Source organism: Alosa sapidissima, chromosome 15 (assembly GCF_018492685.1).
Source record: "Alosa sapidissima isolate fAloSap1 chromosome 15, fAloSap1.pri, whole genome shotgun sequence".
Lineage (NCBI taxonomy): Eukaryota > Metazoa > Chordata > Actinopteri > Clupeiformes > Clupeidae > Alosa > Alosa sapidissima.
In genome coordinates this window covers 29,493,631-29,511,149 of record NC_055971.1, presented here as the reverse complement: position 1 = coordinate 29,511,149, position 17,519 = coordinate 29,493,631, and the positions used below count along the sequence as shown (strand labels likewise).

At 41.8% G+C, this 17,519-nt stretch overlaps 1 protein-coding gene across 1 annotated transcript in view; it reads left to right on the top strand.

The window, feature by feature from the left end:
• Window positions 1-2,641: 2,641 nt before the first annotated feature.
• Window positions 2,642-17,519, top strand: part of gipr (gastric inhibitory polypeptide receptor) — a 56,290-nt gene continuing 41,412 nt past the window's right edge. Inside the window, exon 1 of the mRNA XM_042063116.1 lies at window positions 2,642-2,903. The gene's annotated coding sequence lies outside the window, so the exon portion shown is untranslated. The remainder of the gene's footprint in view (window positions 2,904-17,519) is intronic.

Sequence of the window (17,519 nt, the reverse complement as noted above, 5' to 3'; positions counted from 1 at the left end):
AGATCAGTTGCACTGTTTTTTTTTTTTTTATCAGGGCAGCAGTTTTCAGATTACATTATGTGCTTACATAATTGCAAAAGGGTTCTCCAATGTCTTCTCAGTTAGCCTTTTAAAATGATATCAGATTAGCTAACAGAATGTGCCTTTGGAACATTGGATGAATGCCAGAAATGTATCATTTCTGAGTTGGGTTATGAATGTACCGTTTCTGAGTTGGGTTATGAATGTACCGTTATGAATGTACCATTTCTGAGTTGGGTTATGAATGTACCGGTATGAGCTCTAGCTTTAATTCATCAGTCCAGCCAGCATAGGTGACAGAGAGATATTAAAAATTGCTATCAGAGTCCGTTTAGACAGCAGATAACTACTCATGACTGATTACCACACCAGAGTATTTAATGAAAATATGTTAATTATACACATGATATAATCTATCCATCAGTTAGGAAGGACTTGATAACAGTCAACTGTTATATAATCAATCAGACTCAACATCACAATTTAATGTAGTAGCTACTAATTGGAGGTAGGTCCAAAGGACATAATCCACAAGAGGCTCTCAAATGAACAATAACAAAAGCTATGATTATGATTTCAGTCAGTGAACTTCAATTCAACATGAGTCTTTTGTTGTCAGGATTATTTTTTGTGGAAAAAGAAATATCCTGATCCCTAGTGATGACTTCTGCACCTTTGACAGAAAGTGTGATTAAGAAAAGCTCTAGATATTGGGGTATAGAGTCACAGTGACAGGGGAAATAAACAAAATATTGTTTTTTGATGTACAAAATAACCCCCCAAGCCCCCCCCCCCCCCTGTGAGATGCCTGGAGAGATAGTCAGCAGGTGCACCACATCCTTCTCTGTACTGTATGTCATGCATGTCAGCATGGCGTGGCACGACATGTCAGACAGCTACAGTAATGCGCTGAGTAAACAACCAGTTTGTCTTCGGGTCAGTGGGAACAAAAGAGAACAAACAGGCAATGGTAGGTTATTTAACCATATGGAATACATAGGAGCGTGAAAGGGGGAACAAGTGAATGAGTGCAGGCAAGGATATGTTCTGGACCACTGAGTAATGCCACATACCACATTAGCCAGCGGCAAGCGGCAAACACTCAGACCATAATAAGTTTTATCACGTTCCTTAGCAACACAAATGGTTTGTCAATTGAATACGCTCGCTTTGCGCTTTGAAAGTTGAACCAAGTTCAACGCTCAGCTTGCTCAACGCTAGCGTTACGCCAACGTTGCCACCGTTCCGCTGCCGAACCATAGAGAACAATAGGAAACCTGCCGCTTGCTGCTGGCTAATGTGATACCCGCCTTAAGGAAGAGGTTACTGAGTTCCATGCATGAATGCTCTGCTCTGTCAGTGGAGAGTAAACACAGCACCATGACAAAGGTGACTGGCGGGTCCTCACATAAAATACTTATCTAATGTACTCTTTTAAGTAAACAGTCTGACTTTGCCAATCACTTCCATTCTAGGCATTCACAGTATATGTATGGTCACCTTTCTCAAGGTGAGCTGCCACTATGTCTATGGATTTTAAGTGGTACTGTAGGACATAGTTGTTTGGGCTGTGATTTTAACAGCTCTTATACTGTAAATGGTAAACATCCACTGTATGTTTTCACTTTGACAGAGTCATGGAGGGTCATTTACATGTATTCATTAAGCCCACGCCAGACACAGATTGTAATCAGCATCTGTGCTCAACTGGTAACAAACTCAATGCCTCAGTGCTGTTAGCTAATTGGAAAGATGGATGCCCTGTCAAAATAAAAATAAAAACATATTATTGGGGTATTCCACAGTGAGAAAGTATTGTTGCCTGCCAATTACTGTATGACATGAGTTCCTTCGGATGCTTACATCACAGTGAGGAAACCTTTGTACACCTCCACTCCCACCACTGGTGGGAATCTCCGTAATGCTGTGAGCCCATGAGTATTTGTAAAGACCGATTGGGAACGTGTGTTTGAATTGATGGGGAGGATTTGGCAAAATAGCACACTTGACATTTCAATTAGAAAAGTACCATAATATGTTTACTAAGTACTGCTGTTACTAAGTATTTAGCAAGCTTACAGTGTGAGTGATGAACGAGGTTAAGAGGGTTCACTGATGCAGCATATACATAATGGTAATACAGATAATTCTCCTGTCCCCTCAGTTAATGCTGCAACAACCCTGGGTCCATTTCACAGTTTTGGAAAGATACTGTGTTGACCTGGGTGCAGGACAAGTGCATGTCACTACTCTGGAATAGCAATCAATTTGAGTGAAAAGATAGGGAGTAGCATTTTAGTGGTTGAGATGGTCACCTTCATTCTGAAGTGGAGAAAACAGCCTATGTGTAAAAACAACGTCATTCCGGTACCTCTCAGAGTTTCTGAGACTGACATTGACAGTGCTAACATCGATTATGGCTATATGACCAAAAACTAATTTCCAACAAACCGCTATGCTACTTGATCAGCATTCATTATTTGTCATCCCATCAATCACACATGCACACGTGTGTATGAGCGTCCGTGAGTGTGTCTTTAAGAGAAAAACATTCGCGGCGATCCAGATGACCCGCAGTTGCACACGCGTATTTGTGCGAATGTGCATGCGTGCGGTAGAGGGTAGGCTATAGACGCAGTTGGTGATGGAATACCCTTGACTGCCCATTTATCCGCCTGGAAACTTCAATTGCACCCGGCCGTCCAGTCAAAAGCGCGCAAGGCTTTCACTACACCTGCAAAGCCCTACTGCAATTGAATTACAAAGTTGCCATAGAAGGTCTGGAGTGGTAAATAACGCTTTGACTTAACTGGACTAAAGTCACATGAAGCATTTGGATAGAAAACTGGTCTCCGTTCAATACTCGTCATACTCTTCAACCGGTAAGATATGAATGACTGTTTATATTAGGCTGCATATCGCTGGCTCTGTCCATTTTAACTTAAGAAAAATTAACTAGCATAGATTAATTAGCAGTAAGCGTCTATATTAGGATATATCGTAGAATAACATCCCAATGTCACCAAAAACGACTGAACGTAAACGACTGAAAAACAAAGTATTTGGCTCTTGAATTCTAGGCATTGCTATCTTCTGGTGTCACTCCAAGCAGACTCGTTATGTAATTTAGGTGCAGTTGTCGTCTTGCCATGAAGTTTAGAGACTTATGATGTTTGTTAAAACGTTCTGTTTCTAAAACGTGCTGATGAATTGATATCATTATGTAACACCGTGATATAGCCTACATAGACAACCCAACAAAGTGTTTAAAACTTTATACGGAGTGGGCGGTTGTATAGGAACATTATGAAACGTATCAGTCTTGATGATATTGGCATGACTTTGTGAACAAGCCCTTTGTGAAATAGCCTTCATGTGAACCAGGTCTTGGCTAGACACTGTTACATTGGTAGACTACTTTAATAGCCTACTGATACGATTTGCGAAATTGAATCACGGAGATCCTATTTGGATTTATTTTTTTCGAAAGCATCTTAATTAGTGGAAAACAATTAGATGTTAGGGTAAACCAATGTAGCGCATCGTTACAAAACATACTCTCCTCTTGTCATAGGCTATACCTAGCCTATATAAGAGTTTTCAATTGAATGTGAAACAAGAAGCAAATCAGGAGTAAATGTAGGCAATATAAGATGTTGATATCTTGTTACATGTTATACAGCACTACACAGATTTTTTTGTTTCCATTAGTGTGAGAAAGATACATTTGTGTCTGTAAAGCTGACTGATGACTGGTTATCCTCGTTGTGTTCGAGATAGCCTACTATTATGTTACGGGGCAGTATTAACAAGTGATCTATTGCGACAGCATAATTTGTTGAACCAAGTGCGCTGGAGAGGGCTGAGAAGCGTCGACGCACCGATGGCGGTTAGGTTGTCATCTCTCTGCCTTGCATCAACCAACTGCTCCTCCACCGTCCTCCGCACTTCACGGCGCTTGTTAATAGTGTAACCAGGGGCGCCTTAATACCACCTGAGGCCCCTGGGCTATATGTTTTTAAGGCCCCCCCTTAAATGATTAAATGATACCCGGCCCGCGATCTGACCCGCCTATTTACATAACGTGCGCTTTTGGTTAATATAGCCTATAACATGCAGTGTAGCCTATCATTATTGAGCCTATGTAAAACCTTTACATAAACAGGAACAGAAAGCCCTCCTTAATCACGTCAGCCTACCCCTGACATCTTATCAAAAAGGCTAGCCTACTGCAGTGCACGAAAACAAGCTTTGAACTCTTACAACACTGGCTGGCTAAGTTGTGTACGTTAGGCTACACATATGGACATACCCACGTTATCTCCAGAGTTTGTAAGTTTGTCATTCAGTTTCAGCCTCTCCTCTAGCTCCTCTACCGTTGGAATTTATTAAGTTTTGTTACATTTTGTTACACTTTAGAAGAGAAGACAAAGGGGGCCTCTGCATGGATGTCATTGTAGAGCAGTGCGATGTGCTCAATTAGGCTAGCTCCAGAGTAGGCTATGACTGACGCCGCGAATACGGACACGGCCGTTTAATATTATTATGACCGCCGTGCAGCGAAGCGGCGGCTATAGCCCCCCCCCCCCCCGCTGGACTGGACCTCATGTTAACTTATTTCATGTGCACACATGTGCACAACCAGATACACACACACATACATTCACAGTAATCATATGTATGACACATACTCACACAGTAGACATATGTACGCTTGCATGCACAGGCACATACGCAGGCACACACACAAGCACACACACACTCACACACACACACACACACATAACATAAACATAACACAAACAATCAAGCATTTCTCAGAATTATGAACAGGCAAGATGGAGGTGGGGTTGTATAAAATGAATTTTACATGTGAAATCTATGAACTAATCATGTTTTGGTACTTGCTGTCTAGCAGATACCAGTGAGAATTGATTGTGGATAATGCAATTTAGTGAGACAGTTAGAATCATATAAGCCTTTCAGCGTAATTTATTTTTGTGGAAAAAATGTGCTGGACTGGGCGGCGGTCATATTTTGTACCGCTCTGCGGTACATCTAGTTGAATATCATTATTATTATTATTAGGAGTCCCCTCATTGGTCGAGGCCCCTGGGCTGAAGCCCAGGTAGGCCCCTGCATTAAGGCGCCAGTGAGTGTAACATGACAAGGATACAAGGAAGTTTATTGTCACATGCATATAGTTACTGGAAGTAAGAAATGCAGTGAAATTATGTCTGGTGTCAGCCTATTTGTGCATTAATGGGGGGGGGGGGTAAAAAGTGCAGTAGAAGAGGGGTTTAGTAGATTAAGTGTGCATAAGAAAGGTGGGGGAGGATTGGGATTGGAGGGGGGCACCAACAAGGAGCACCCAAGAGCAACAGGGGCAAGGAAAAACTCCCTTACCAAGGAAGAAACCTTGGGCAGATCCACGGCTCAAGGGGCTAACCCAACTGCCAGGGGTCTTGGTGTGTGTGTTGGGGGGATGACAGGGGAGATGGGATAGTGTGCTGTGTATGTGGGGAGAGGGCAGTGTGCAATATGTGTGTTGGAGAAGCTTCCTGATGAAATAATGTGCTGTGTATGTGTGATGGGGGGGGGCAGTGTACTGCAAGTATGGTGAAGGGACTTACTATTGTAAGCAGAGTACTGTATGTATGATGTATGTAAGTGATGACAGTGAAGATGTGTGTGTGGGCGGGAGGGGAGTGGACTAATGGGTACTGCCACTAACAGGACTGTCACCAGACGCACTCCTCTGTTAACGTCTTTATCCTGGCTGAGATGATTGATCGGAATCTACTGTGTGAATTCTCGGACCTTGCAGGCGATGGTTTCACCGGGTGAAGAACTCATGACTTTTTTTAACCAGTTTTGACCAGACTTTAACCAGACTTTTTTGACAGTTTGAGCGCCAGATATGTGAGCGCGTGAATGAAGTGAACATACAGCGGGAGATGGCGCAGACACGCTTCCTATGTAGCCTGTCAGAAAGAGTGGTTTCAGGAGATGTAGGCCTAATGCCAAGGTGGCAATACAAATGTTATGGATGGGTTTTAACCCTCCTGTTGTGTTCGTTTTATGTTTACCAGTTTTGTGTTCCCGGTCAAAAATGCCCGCTGCATTAGGCTATAACTTGTTATAAATCCATAGTAACACACATATTATCATCTCACACTATTAATAACAAATTTCACATTACCAAGCTGACATATCTACAATATACTCTGTTCAATCAATAAACTAGCTTCAGCTCACATAAATGTTCCAGACTGTCTTTTAGTTTAACTAGGATAATTATTTTGATCAATGTCCATGATGTTTACCTCAAAAGCTAACTACCAAGGAAAACTCCTTCCTGGCTATGGTTAAATTAATTTGCAACAAGAATAATATTATGTAATTATGTAATAATATTGTTTGTTCATAGTCAATATGTTTACCTGTTAGAATATGTTGATTGAAGTGCTCTCTACATTGTGCGTACTGTGGCCTGTAGCAACAACTCTCTAAAGCAGGGTTTTTTTAACCAGCGGTGGTATGGCAGGTGGTCTGTGAAAATGGTCTAGGGGGGTCACCTGTGGATAATTCTGTGCTGTGAAGAAATGAAATTAGCCACACATCTCATGAAATAACAACTAATAACTGAATAATACAGGGACAACAAAGAAATGAATTGGGATACATAAAAAATGAATATTTTGATGTTTTGTTTACCTTGACCTTTACATAAATGCATTTTCTTGAACTCTGGTGGTTTCAAAGTTATCAGATACAGAATGGGCACCCAAAAGTTAGTGGGAAATGACACCTTAAGTGTTTTTCTACTGTGTTTGGTTGCAACGTGAGGCACTTTTGAATATTATTGGCGGCCATCTTGGATTTGACCTCTCCCAGGCCTCAGAGGTCAAATTTGACTTCCCTCCCAATCTGAAAATAAACCTTATGGTATAACCTAACTATGGTAGAAGTTTCATGTTTCTTTCAAAAAGTGCACAATTCCCCTTGATTTGAGGGCTTAACCGCTGTACTATAAGAGGTTGTCTGGTAACCAGCGAAACTCCTGGTGTGACACTCTCCCTCTCCCTCAGACATGAACTGAACTGAAACAGTGTCAGCATGATGATTACAATGCTAATCTTCTGGGATCAGCTGCTGAAGTACTTCAACAGCTCTGAGACCATTTGCCCTGTAATTGCCCTCAGCTTGGAGGCTGCCTCTTACTGCCTTAAAACCTCCCAGAAGACAGAGAATCAAGGAGAAATAAGGCTTTTTTTAAGGACACTTAGTGTAGGAGAGACAACTTATAGTCGCTTTCCTTGATGGTTTTGTTTAATGTTCAAAGTGGGTTAAGACCCTGGCGGTTCAGTATGGGACTGGGTGTCCTCACTGATGAACTAAATAGCATGCAATGCCAGAAGTAACATTTAGGCCAGGCAGGGTATGTGTACCCAAGCACATGGTTATTATTAATTCCTTGTTACTGTTATTAATGCACTCATGATTGTAGGCTACTTCCAAGAACAGAAGTTTGCATTTCCTTTCACTGAGCTGGTGTGACTAAGCCTAGGAGCACAGGAACCGATTTTACAGAGCTACATGTATTGTAGACTGGTCTGTTGTGTTAGGCCAGTCTTAATCTAAAGCAAATCATTAAAAGAAAACTTATAAAGTGTAGAACATAAAAAACATAGCTGAACTATCATTTTTAAAGATATGGGCCTTCTTCAGCTTGTTTCACCTGAAGGGTTTAGTTTAGATGTCTATCTGGAGTCTAACTATCTAGTATATCTAAGCCATATACGTAGATCTGGCCCCAGGTGTTCAGTAGTGATGCCATGTAGGACAGTCATGTATGGATCAGGAAATCTGCTGGAGGAGCAAGCCACACTCAATTTGATTAATTTCATTAGATACTTTATTGTCATTGTACACAGAATACAACGAGACATTGTTTGGAACAACCCTGAGATGCCCACAGATAAGCTAAAAAAAATGACTTAAAATAAACTTAAATAAATAGATTGCAGTGACTAATGTGTGTATACTAGCACACAGGTTGGGGTGGTGGGGGGCAGAGGAGGTGAAGTGTGTTCATCAGTGCAACTGCTTGTGGGTAAAAACTCAAGCCTTGTTTGCTTCAGTCAAGTTCTCTTAAATGGTCTACACAGATAAAAGGTTCAGACTGTTCTTTACCAGACGCCCAAAGCGCCATGGACTCACCATGGCAGGTTATGGAATCAAAAACGCGCCGAGAGCTTGTCAGGTGGTAACGTTACTACTGGTCCTCCAATCGCAGGCTGTGATTCTGGTGAATTGTTTATTATTGATGTTTGAGCTCATCAGCCAATCAAATCACGCAGCTCTATTTTATTCTCCTTAAGCAATGTGTTGATTTGCTGGAGTTGTTTATGACTCTGTCCAGGCCATTGTGTTTGTGGACCATTGTGTTAATGAATAAGTATAAATTAATAAGTATATAGTTCCTGTGTACTGAGCCTGGACTGTGTACATTGCAACAGCTGGTGGCTCATTTCCAGTAAGAACTGGAGATGGCCCAAGGCTGTTCCACGGGCTTAAACACCGCCTCAGTGTTCTGTTTCCATAAGCAGTTGTAACATCGAGGACATAAGATTATGCACATATGATAGAAACTTCTAAATAATGCTTAGCCACGACACATGTCAAATTAATCACAAGAAAGACATTTAAACAAGTCATAAAATTGTAAGAAGCCGTATCCTTAATTCATTTGTAAATTTTTTATATATATATCTGTAGATCGTTTTTCTTTACAAATATAAGCAAAGTCACTTCTGTTGCTAGGCAAACCTGAACAAATACCAGCTGTCTGTTTTCAAATTCCTCCGGTTTTATTGTTGCATTGTATTCCATTCCAAAAGTCCTTGGTTCAGCCCCGATTCAGCCCTGCCATACTGAAAATGCTTGGCTCAGTTGCAGATTACAAATCCACTACTTTGTGGACACTGTCAGAGTTCATTACTGTTAATGTTTATGCATGATAGATGCCATATTGTGATTTTTAGCTCCAGACATAGAGTAACATCTCTGAGGTTTATGACCTGAACTCGGCCATGTTTCAGGGGCCAGGCTTAGACCCGAGAGCACAGGTATTTATAACCATTTTGTCAGACATTGATTGACAGTTTTACAACATGTTTACTTGACTACATAAGTATGTAATTAGTCTTTAACCAGGCTCTGTGTGTGTGTGTGTGCGTGGTGCATGTGTGTGCGTTATGTGTGCGTGTGCGCGCGCGTGTGTGGAGGTTGCGTGTGTGTGTGTGCGTGTATGTGTGGGTGTGTGCGTGGGTGTGTTTAGGGATAGGTTTTCATTGAGAGCCTATTCAAAGTCACGCACAAGAGTTTTTGGAAGAGACAGGAAAGAGGTTACGCAAACAGTGTGAGTTTGTGCCCGTTTACTCGCGATTGTTTGGCATTTGGGTGGAGCCGCTCGTGTTACTCCCGTCTCTTCCCACTCTCTTGTGTGTGTGTGTGTGTGTGTGTGTGTGTGTGTGTGTTTGTTTAGTCTTTGCCGTTTTCTTTTCCAAGTCTCCTTGAGCATCAGCCATTGTGAGTGGACGCCTCGCTAGCCTTTTGTGTTTTCAGTTGATAAGAGTGGTCCAAAGTTAAATGAGTACTGCACTCACGCTCCGAGGTTCATTTATTTATTTGTTTGACACTTTTGCCCAAAGCGATTTACAAAAAATATTGGGAGCAGTCAAAGTACACTGTGAATATGAGGCAATATTGCAACAATGAGTATTGCCTTGTGTAAGACTAGAATGGACTATGCCATGGAAGGCTCTTCAGCCAGCACATTTATTTCCGATGGAGCGTCAGTAACAGCATCTTCTGTTATATGCTCTGCTCCCTTCGTGTTCACTCTGATACTAAATATCTTGTGTATGCCCAACAGGGCAACTCTTTATTCAACTTTGACACATACCTAAAATCCTTCAGCATTTTAACATGCTTATTGACTAGGTGCAACACCCAACCGGGTCTGTGTAAACAGGTACTGTACGCTAAACACCCAACCCGGGTCCGTGTAAACAGGTTCGCTAACACAATAGCCGCCACAACACAGGTGATGGTCCATCGGAAATGTTTGTGCTGGCTGAAAGCCAATTACAGTTCAGAGATGTATCAGGACGGATAGGCAGAGAAGCAGGCCGTGGCAAGATAAGTGTGTTTAGTGTGAAATGAAAGAATACGGTCATGGAAAGTTAAAGGAACCATATGTAAGATTGTGGCCAAAACTGGTGCTGCAATCACTTTCAAATTACTATAGAGCGGTGTAACCCCTCCCCCTCCCCCCTGACTCGAGGTTGCCAACCCGGATTCCAAAACACTACTGACTTTGTGATTATAGATAGGTAGAGGGTCACGCATCAGGCCAAAACACAACATGACATGACAAAACACAACATCAACATCAGTTGAGGGCTGCAACTTCACTTTTTAAATGGCAATATCCTGGCCGGACTAACTGTTGTCAGTGATATTAGTATTTGAAATGAACATGATTTCTTAATGTCTAGTGACATATCAGGGCCATTTTATGATTAATTGAAATACATGTCTTACATATGGTTCCTTTAAAGGCGACTCTATGGAACATTTTCAACTTAATAAAACAGTTTAGAAATCGTTGTGATGGTTAAATGACCTTTTGTGGCTTAAATGCAGAGGTTTGCCTGATGGGATAAGAGTTTTGTTGTTATTGTTGATGTTGTTTCGTGCATAAACTCCAGCTGTAGATAACAATAACAGTGAAATATCCTCCATGCTCCTATTATGGTCAATACAATTGAAAAATATTACAGACTCCTGCAGGCAAAATAGGAGCCAAATACGCAACACTTCACTGTGCTCAATATTTTTCATGAAAAATGATGAGCTGGAACACCAGAAGATTTCATGTGTTTTTTCACAAATTATGCACAGTTCTCGTCCATGCCTTTCCCTAAGTCACCATAACCCTCGGATCTCACCGAAAAGCTCCAAATAAAGCCATACACAAGATCATTTATGTTTGGCCTGGCAGTGGACAACAGACCAGCAGTGATTGAAGAATGGCGAATGAAAAATGTTTTCCCAGTCGAGTGCTCATCAACATGGCATGCCTGGCCACGGCCGGCCAGCTCTCTGATGTCTCAACATCTAAGAAATCTGATCAGATTAGTGAACCACATGCACACACACACACACACACACACGTGCATGCACATGCACGCACACATACACACGCACTCAGTGTGTCTTCAGTGTCTTCCTTCTCTCTGGGGGACAGTGTCTTCCTTCTGTCTGGGGGACAGTGTCTTCCTTCTCTCTGCTCTGTTCCTCTGCACTTCTCTCTATTTTGCTCCACTGTTCTGTTCCACTGTTCCTTTCCACTGTTCTGTTTCACTGTTCCGTTCCACTGCTCTGTTCCACTGTTCTGTTTCTCTGTTTTGCTCTTCTGTTCCTGTACTCTCTCAGGATAGGACAGGGCTTGTGTCCTGTTCTGGTTGTGCTGTTAGTATCAGGGTTGATGTGGTTTCTGTTACCCTGCATCAGCTGTTATTGAGCAGTAGTCTGAGAATCGCTAGCATCACTCTGATAATAAGTTCCATTCTCAGGGACCATGCACACGTGCAGAATGCAAAGCTTCACTGTATAGTGCCTCGAATTAATGGGTTAATTCAGAATTTAGCCAGAGTGCACAGTACATAAAGGTTTTAGGAGACACTCCACTGGTGGTTTGAAGTAAATATTGCAAATCCAGTAGTTTTAAATTAAGTTTGAATATCCGTCCACTGTAGTGGACACCATGCATGAAAGGGTTAAATATGCATACGTCCTCAACTTCATGACGTCATGAGCTCTGTGTACAGGCAACATTGTCTTTAATAATAATACTATTGCCTTTTTTGCTTTTATTTTCTATTATTCCTTGCTTTTATTTATGTACAAAAACTGAATTACCCCTGTGCAGGGGTTATAATGCATCATGCAATGTTAATATTGTACTCTGCACAATGACAATAAAGTTGAATCTAATCTAATATCATAATCCATTTAGAAAACATATAAATAATAAATCATCAAAAAACATCATGTAAACATCTTTAAATGTTACATCATGTAAACACTATAAAAATATCATTAAATACAACCTTGTCATAAAAACACCACCAAGAAAAACATCATTAAATATAATTATTTTACTGAATACATTCACTGATTAACAAATAAAACCTAAAACTGTCGATAAGTATGAATTGATTTAATCAGTAAAGAGTGAGTGAACTGAAACTTCACTTCACTTTGATATGTAAGCCAGTGAAAGCTCAGGCAGAACCTGTTAGAGGCACTTGTGCTCCAACTAAGCACTGCTGTTCCACTCCCAGCCACCCATTACCCCACAGCTGTCACATATGTCATATCTCCCTCATTAACTAACGTCTGTGCTGTAGCCAAGCAGGTTAATTAGCAACCACCACAAGGCATCAGGTGTGAGTAATGAAATTCACATTTATATTCATATCTGTGCATCGATCTGTGAGGCGAGGGACCTGTCCTGCACGTCCACTGCTTTGTGACCTGGACTAATGAAGCCAGCATGGCCAGACCACATCACATCCCTACTGCTAACCAAAGATTAGAATGAATTTCCCCTGGGGATCAATAAAGTATATATCTATCTATCTATCTATCTATCTAGATTCTAGAACAGAGCTCTGTTCTAGAATCTTTGCTGCAAACTGAGAGGAAGGGAGACTTGACCAAACTCAAGCTGCCTTCTTGTGACCTTGAATCCAAACGCATGACACATGAAGGATGCCTGGAGAAGACCATGTCAGCTTTTTCCTTTGGTTAATCTCTGGAGCCACTGCGGTGTGCAGACATTCTCTTTTTGTTCATGTCTCTTTAAGCATGCCTAGCCTTTCTGCAAACTGAATGGAACGAGACACTCCCCAACCAATGAATGAAGGAGAGAGTAAAGGTGCAAAAGAACTTGGGATTGATCTATCTGGAATCCTCTGTCTGGCCTGCCCTGCAAAGATCAGAGTACACAAGGACTTCTTACAGGATCAGTAGAAAATCTCCATGTGGATAATTATGGATAATGAACTCTGATCTCTGAAATATCCTGTCAATTTGATAGACAGCCCTGGTGTGAATCTGGCCCAGATGATCTGACTGTGCAGGTTAAACAGTCGGTCCGCTTCGCTAAATAAAATACTGTTCAGTGTTTTTTCTATGAATGCAAAAGTTTTCAGACAAGGAGAGTCATCCACACAGTTTAAAATATATGATTAATATCCATTACATAAACTATACTCATACTGTATGCGCCCACTGATTGCTATTAGTTCAAGTACTGCACATAAACATCCTTTCCAGTTAATTAAATGTCATTATTTAGCCCACTGCAAAGGTCACCACTGCAGCACAGAAGATGAATAACACCAGCATACGGCAGTTCACAGAGACCGAATGCAAATCCATCCTTTCAGAAACATGAGGTTCAACTCTGAACCTCTACATTGGCCAAAACTCAATGTTTAAATAATGGAGGACCAGTGAATTCTGATTAAGCCCACTGTATAATTTCCTTGAATTTCCCCTTGGGGATCAATAAAGTATCTATCTATCTATCTATCTATCTATCTATCTGTATGTCTCTAGGGGTGGTTATGCTAAAGTGGTTTCCCAACAGACTCTTCCACATCTACAGTCATATAGTCTATAGGAATTCCCAGAGGGTACCCAGAACCCAGTTCCCAGAACTCCAGCATGATTATGTATATATCTATATTTATCAGGTTTATCTATCTTTAGAAAAATGAAACATTAAAGCGATGCGACACTAACTCGGCTGGTCATGTGGGTTGTTGGTGAGGCAGCATGCGTCCTCCTAAGCTATACTGCAATCTCTTCGCCTGGCTTCGTGGAATGCCACTCACTGTGGCCAGACCAAGCTTGCTGACCAGCAGGAGACCCATACAGTATGCTACCCTGCCATGCCAAGCGTGGGACCTATCTGAGCACAACATGCACAGGACTGATGGCCAGTGTGCATATTAGATGTTGTATTAATGGTGCTGTCTTTGCCCAAAGCAACATTCAGCATAGGTAGATAAGGGACATTTTAGGCATTTTTACACATGTGTGTGTATGCATGTGTGTGTGTGTGTGGATACCCTCTTTTTTTTCAGTCTTAAATATTGAGACTCGTATACCTCCAGCCTGACCTGTCCAAAATCAGGGCTGTGCCTCCACAGACACACCTGTTATGGTACCTGTCACACCTTGACCTTGATACTGAACAGGTGTGGTGCCCATAAGGGGTCTGGCTCTTGTACTGAACAGGTGTGGTGCCCATAAGGGGTCTGGCTCTTGTACTGAACAGGTGTGGTGCCCATAAGGGGTCTGGCTCTTGTACTGAACAGGTGTGGTGCCCATAAGGGGTCTGGCTCTTGTACTGAACAGGTGTGGTGCCCATAAGAGGTCTGGCTCTTGTACTGAACAGGTGTGGTGCCCATAAGGGGTCTGGCTCTTGTACTGAACAGGTGTGGTGCCCATAAGAGGTCTGGCTCTTGTGAGGGTGTGTCTTTTATTTAAAAGCAGAGGGAACCAGGCCACAGGCACTTCACTGCATTTCTAATACACGTGACAACACGTGAAGGAGCAGTGTGTAGGTCAGGATTAAGGTGACCTCTTAGCAGATATGGAATATCGTGTTCAATAACCTGTGGCTATGAATCGCCATGTTTTTGTTGGATTAGTAAGAGCTCTTTGTGTCTACTACACAGGAACCAGGTTCTCGTCCACAGGTATTTGTGGGAGTTTGCAGAATAGTATATTAAGTATATTCCTCTGATGTCCTTGTACTTCTCTGAGGTGGTAGTTGTCTGTTTTCTGAAAACCTGTTTTCTGTTAATCTTAGGCCACACACACACACATACACACGCGCACACACACGCTCACACACACATATACATTTGAGTCATATATTTGCTTTTGATCTAGCCATTGGCTTTTGATCTAGCCATTTTATTAAGCACACCAAATGCTCTCTCCATGTTTTCAAAGCACATCATGCTTGATGGCATTACTGAAATTGCTCCCTTTGTGGTCTTTGTAGATTTGTAACGCAATAATGTAGTAATGCTTGATTGCGTAATAATAACAAATGATTATTATGTAGAAAAGGGTATCTCTGGCACTCTAGCCCACAGGTAGGCTACTCATGGGACAGGAGCACAGCATCAGCAGCTGGCCCCCGGGCCACTTCAAATGACACTGCACCCAGGGAAGGACTGGAGCTCACACAAATAGCTTTTGTAAATATTTACTCAGTGGACTCTGAGAAGATGCTGTGTGCTGAACATTAGTCGTTTGCACCTATTAACTACTCCAAAAAGGCTATTTGTGTGCTCTAGTCCTTACGTGGGTTCAGGGCCTGTTGTAAATTATTATTCTGTCATTTCTGTTGATGAACAAGCAAATATTAAATTGTTGATTAGTCCCATCTAATCCATTTTTATAAAGTTTCAAAAAATGTGTTGCATGTTTCTCTATGGAGAACAGACATTTGATGGCAGAAACATTATGGGATGTTTCTTAAAAGTTAGGAAGAAGTGACACTCTGAGACTGGCACATCAGATTAAATATGATGATGGCTGTCAGTCAACAACCTGTCTGCCAGATTGCATGAGTGAACAGCATTGCATTTTCAGATCACCTCAGTATTTGGTGAAGGCAGATAATGAACTACTACTTTCATTCTCCTTGAAATGACCTTGAAGTTGCTTGGGCCCTTCTGTAATAGATGAGCCTCCCTATGGAAAGACAATCAATACCATGCCTACGTGCGGACGATGAAAGTAGACTAAGCGGGTATAGTAGGTCTGCTGTAAGTCATTAATCAGTCGTGGCCTACTGTACTGGTTAGGGCTTAGGGCTTGGAACTGAAGGGTTGCCGGTTCGATCTCCGACCTTGAGCAAAGCACCTAACCCCTCACTGCTCCCTGAGCGCCACTGTAGCAAGGCAGCTCACTGTTCCGGGTTAGCGTGTGCTTCACTTCACTGTGTGCTCTGTGTGTTCACTAATTCACGGATGGGATAAATGCAGAGACCAAATTCCTTGTATACATAAGTATACTTGGCCTAGAGACCTGATTTATTTAAATAGCTTGAGAGTAATTCTTTAAATAGACAATGTTCAGTTGCAGCTGCATTGCAGTAGTCTCCTCCCTCTTTTGTTTGGATGGAGTACACACACATTTGATATTGTTGGATGTACATTACAGTGCTGTGAGAGAGCAGTCCGTACGTCTAAATCAGGATGATGAAAACGATGTAGGATTAAAACGCTTGGCATTTGCTTGCTCTTGCATGTGGGAGGAAGTCCTTCAAAATGGAACCTCTCTTCTAAGTCCACTTCTTGTTGCTGGTGGAAGATTGTGTATACACACCGCGCTCCAAAGCATGAGATGTCTGGCGTTGTGACCACTGAAGCTAGATGGGAGCGTGCCCAGTGATAGTTTTGATATCTGAAGCTTTTGAGTTTTAAAACAATCCTTCCAAAAGTCTTTTCTGGGGAAGGACCTCAACTACCCCCCCCCCCCACTCTCCCCCCCAACACACACTCACGCATACATTCTCTAATTGTGCCCACCCAAAAGTTTGGCTTGCACAACACCCCTGGTTTGCAGCGGAACTATTGTTCCACAAACACCTCTCATGTGCTCTCATAAAGATCTTCTTGTTATTGCTTTAAGGGATTTCGTATGGGAGCACTTTAGCTAAACTGTCTCTGTCTCTCTGTGATCTGAACAAGGAAGCACCTGAGCTCAGTAATCGGTGATTAAAGTTTCAGTGCAGTCTGGCTTTTTGTTGATATTAATAAATAAGGAAGCAGCCGCAGAGAAGGGAGAAGGATATTTTTGCCTAATTACATCCCGAAAGCCTCTTAAATTCCTACTGTATGATAAATGTTCTTTTTATCACTTTAAAATGATTCGTTCTAAGAACACTTTGGGAGCTAAACTGTGTCTAATGATTTGACAGCTAAATAAAGAGGCCATAAAGAAACCATTTCCTGGACTCTAACACTCCTTACCTCCGAAGTTTCAATTATGTCCTATCCTCATAGATTAGAAAGACAGAACTCTTAAAGTGGTCTAATGGTAGCAGGAAATATTATACTTTTATACCAGGTGAGGGGTGTCGATAAAGTTCCTCACGTTTGAAAGCTTTTAGAGAGCCGTGTAAAGACGCCAGGCTATTATGCTCTACAGCCGCTAATGGCCTATAGGTAAATATAGATCTCTGTTTTGACAGTTTTCTTTTTGTCTTCAGTTACTGAAAGGTTTTCACAGAAGTATTGACAGCCGACCTGGAAGGTTGACACCAAAGTGTATGTTTTTTTTTCCTTTGCACAACACTGTCAGGGATGAAAAGTTGGTCTCTGCTTGATTTG